Here is a 5,000-nt window from a genome sequence, read left to right on the forward strand (position 1 = left end):
GGCACTGTGAAATCAAAGGCTATTCTCGAGACTACTCTTCATCAGCTGTCTTGGCCGGCCTCTACTCCGCATGCATTTCAAATGCCATGTTCCCGTTTCTTTAACTCTCAAGCCCAGCGAGCACTTGGCAAGGGTGGGTGTTCTGAGAGGTTGACCTCTGCATCTGGGTCAATCCCTAGAGAGCAGCAGGGAAGAATGGGAAAGGACTCTTCCAAAGATCTCAGCAGCCAATGAGTAAATAAAGAAGTTTCTGCATTCAAACTATGGCATCACTATCCCAGCAGAGGAGAAGACGTGTTTGCTTGATTTTAGTAGTGCTTTCCACAGGCAAAGTGAAGAATGAAGATGTGTACCTTCCCAATGCCTCCCATCCTGAGTGAGCCTCAGTACTAAGGACAGGCTATAGTCTATGTCACCAGACTCTACCTGGACCAGTAGAGAGCCATGAAGACGATGCCCCCTCTACCCAGAAGTGGCTCACTCTGGACCAGAAGAGGCTCATGGGAATCTGAACCAAAGCTGATCATCAGATCATCAAGGGCACATTGTAACTGGTTATTAACCGAGAGATTCCCACCTGAGCTGATCTCTACAAATTCAACCTTTCTGCCTCTCTCAACCTCTTCCTGTGAATGAACCAGTGGATAGAGAAGGCCAGACCAACCACTGGGCACCCCAAGAGGTGCAAGATGATGTTACCCTACTGTAATGAATGGTCAAACATGACCCCATACCACCTCACCAAGGACAAGACGAGGTGAAGCTTGGGAGACATCGAAGCCCAGGTATAGATGTTTTTCCACTACCCCATGAGCACACACCTCGGCCAAACCATTGTAGACAGTCTGCGTGCCAGAGCCACCTATCAACTGTGCATTTCCCCATATGAGAGGGGCACAGTGAACTGCAATTGGGCAACTGGAGACTAGGAAATTTTCTCGGGAGATCTACACCAAAGGTCAACCAATAACATTTCATGTGTTCTCCCTTTATGTAACATTTATGCAAATAGAATATTCTAATGTGTGTTTTTCTCTCTCTTCCTATCTTTCGTGTGTGTGTGTGTGTGTGTGTGTGTGAGTGTGTGTGTGTGTGTGTGAGTGTGTGTTTGTGTGTGTGTGTGTGTGTGTGTGTGTGGTGGTGGTGGTGGTAGTGGAGGAGGAGAAAGAGGAGGAAGGGGAGAAAGAAGAGGAGGAGGAGGGCATTTGTTACAGCATATCAAAACAATTGAGCCACACTTCCCAAGCCACATTTGTACAACACAACAGTGCTAATAGATCAATTTAGGTGAGTGAACCCATCTCGCCAAAGCAAAGTAAATGAGAAAATAGTGGGAATGCAGCCATGAACCCCACGGTCACAGCAGCTCAGGTACTTGCTTTCAGTCTGTAACCACATACCTCCTACCTCTAGCTCTTGGTAGCGTCATGCTTTCAGTCGGTATCATCCCATTGTGCTGGTCTGCTTTGATATCCTGGATCTCACACACTCTTCCCATGAATATCTGGAGGCATGGACATCACATGATTTGGCCCTGCCCTTATGATCGGGAGAACAGAGTCTGATGCGTTGCAGAATGTCTTAAACAGGCTACTAAGCAAGTCGGCCTACGCACCTTCATTCTTCTACCTCACTCACCCCTCTCATTGACACTTGTCACATCTGTAAGATACATAAGCAACATGCCTGTGTTCTGTGCCAGGGTACCACAAGAGTCCAGGTGAACATCGAGCCCCTGAGAGCCCAAAAGACTGTCAGCAGCAACATGTGTGTAACTTTGCACATAGGCAGTCCTCAGTCTCTAGACTGGTTGAATGGGTGTGACAGCCTCACCCTGCACAGAGTTCACATGGGGAGAGTTGATGAATCACAGCTGCTGCTCAAATAATTTTCTCTGTGAGCAACAGGTACAAAATATTGTGTATCTTGGGAGCATTGCCAAATAGAACAGGCTCACCATAACTATTCAATTTATTCAAAGAGCCTTGTTCTAAATGCACAGATTCATACTGGTGCAAACTGACCTAGCTTCCCATTTAAGAAGAGAAAACAAATTGTTCCACTTCCCTCCCAGTTAGGAAGCAGTGAGTCTCTAGGCCCACCTTGCAGAGCTCCGTGGGACCCATCTGTGTGCTTGCCACTCCCTGCTGACAGGACCATTCAATCCGCCTTGCGTTGTTTTTAAAAGTTTGCAGGCTCACGGGCTCCAAAAGTGTCATTAGATTTGGAATGGAATTTCGTCTCCTCCACTGGCAATGTAATAAAATCTTTGAGTCTGAGAAAAAGTCAGGAGAGTTCAAATGTCAACCAGGTTAACATTAAAATTGTTAGAAAACAGGAACTGTAATTTGGGGATTGAAAATGAAGTTGAATTCGTGAGGTGAGTGCAAGGGGTCTGGAAATAGATGTTTATCTTGGCCATTCTCAGGGAAGTGACATCACACAGAGTGTCTCCTGGGGTACCAGTCCTGCATTTTTCAATCCAGATTTTGGCACTAAAGTTGGCAAAATTAGACCATTTTGTTAAACTGATCTTCAAGCCGTCCACCTCCGCAGCACATTACAGTGCACCTATGACATGACTTCACAACAATGGGTGAAAAATGGGCTATAAAACACGAATGGCCTGCTTCATGTAAAGTGGAGTTTATAGCACAGGTGTACCCACGTTTATCGGTACTGTAAAGCCATGGCGAGATTGTGCTGCCGTAAAGCAGAGCGTTTGTTCAAAAAGAAGTAAAAGAAAAGAAAGACATCTCTACCTATTAATGGAAAGAAAAATGCAACCACAAAATATTGTTTTAAGCCAGTTGGACCAGTTAAGGAAGCATTTGCAGTTTTATCATCTGCGCGGTCGGATGTGGGGACTGGAGAGCAATTTGGAGAAAGAGAAGAAAGGAGGAGAGGGAGAGAAAGCTTAGTAGGCCGGGGAAGCAGTTTCCTGTGCCCTGCTCAGGAAGAGGCAGGTATTTAAGCCTTGAATTGTGGCTGCAGTCTCAGGGTCCCAGAGGCTGGGGGGCTTGGTGGAAGGAGGGGGGCTTGTGATGTTCAGTGTGAACGGGAAAGCTCTTTTAGGAAGTCATGGAGGAGGTTTTATGGCTGTTTCCTTTCGGGAAGATGGCATTGTCTTTGCCCACAATGACTGGGGAAAGGGTATGAGTGATCTGATGACAGCATCCTTCCAAGCCGGCACTTGTAGCAGGAGAGCCAGGGTGAGTATTTTTGTTCCTTGCCGAGCAGCGCTGAGCTATTTATAAGTACGATCGTGTGGGTTTCACTTCCTAGAAAGGGTTCTGTCCTGGCATTTAGATTAAGGAAAGGATCTAAACACAATGTGAGAGGTGTCCTCCTGCCCACAGAGCTTGCTCTGTGTTTAAAAGGCAAATCCTTTCTCCTCCCACTGACTACAGCTCTAAAAATACTCCTCAGTGCTGCGCCAGGCCACTGAGTAGCCCCAAAGCCCAGCAGGCTGAAGAAGGGTGTCTCGGAACAGCCCCATCTTGCTCCCAGACACAGGCTTCTTGAAGAACAGTTTGCGATGCCGGCAGACTTGGACACAATAGAATTCCATCCGCAGGGTTAAAGGAGGGCATGCATTTAGAGCGAGAATAAAACAAATGCTTAAAAAACCCATTATTGGTTTCATCTCCCTCCCTGCTCTCAGTTTTCCTCCGCGCCAAATGCCGCCCTCATGCTTGGTCCAGATGTTGTCACAGCTGCCCGCTCACATTGAGACCGTGTGCAACGTGGGCCCCACAACGCAGGGTCCCTGGAGGGTGGCCCAAGCAGACATAAAAGTAAGGACAACTGCAGCAGAGCCCCCAACTGCTGCTGGGGGAATCTCTGTAAAATGCAAATCTGAGTGAAGCACACTCTGGCTGACAGCTCTGCTCTGACTCCATAGTGCTGTTCTCGGGATCCTCAACCTGGCACAAGGGGCCATCCGGGTGTAGTCCTGCCCGACTTTCAGAGCTCACCGCCCGCCCCTTCTTTCCTCCTGTAGCCAACAGTCTACCTGCCCAAGCTGCTCAAAAAGGATCTATTAAAATGGAAACTTCTAGACTCATTGTTTAAAATGTCCCCGTCGTCTTCTCATCCTGGCAAAGTCCTCTATAGCCTTCCTAGCCCCATTCGGCTTCTCTTTCTCTGTGAAGTTTCTTTGACACCCCCCCACCCCAGTCAGAGCAAATCCTGGGATGCTAAAGAAAGTGGCATCCTTTTTAGCATACTGTCACACAAACCCATTGCACTCTGTGGCACTCCTTTTCCTGCAGCATCAGCTCCGTGCCACAGCTAAACAATAACTACTTATTTAGAAGAGGGCATACATGCAAGGCCTGCAGAGAAGCCATGCCACTTTCTCTGTGGGGATACCTGAGGCCCCTCTTGTTGATGCTGTAATTATGATAGATCATCGAAACACCATACGTTTGCCAAAGGACCAAAGACGTGTGTGTGTGTGTGTGTGTGTGTGTGTGTGTGTGTGTGTGTTCATACTCCTATGAGTGTTTGCATGTGTATGTGTGCATATGTAATTGGAAGCCAGAATACAAGAAAGGTTTTGTTGTTCCTGAAGTGTCCTCTACTTTGTTTCTTGACACAGGGTCTGTCATTGGTCTAGAACTTACCAACTAGGCTAGGCTGCCACAGGACAAAGAGCCTGGAGTTTATCTGTTCTAAGCCTTGAAGTCTAAGACTGGAACTCAGGCCCTCAAACTGGCAAATAAGCACTGAGCTATCACCTCAGTTCTCTTCTTCTAATTTTATCATCCTTCCCTCCAGGCATGTAGCCCAAGGTTTTCAAGGGCCACCAAGGCAGGAGGACACCTCTTATGGCAGACACTAAATAACATCGCCCTGTTTTGGTTATATCAGCGACAGTGTCCTACTTGGCTGGTATCATTCTGCCATAAAAGGTCACTAAGCATTGGATGTGATGAGGATTTTCTGTTTGGTCACTGTCCCCTAGGCTGTGTGCAGAATGAAGCTGGCTTTCCTGA

This window comes from Rattus norvegicus, chromosome 1, assembly GCF_036323735.1.
Source record: "Rattus norvegicus strain BN/NHsdMcwi chromosome 1, GRCr8, whole genome shotgun sequence".
In the NCBI taxonomy this organism is placed as follows: Eukaryota; Metazoa; Chordata; class Mammalia; order Rodentia; family Muridae; genus Rattus; species Rattus norvegicus.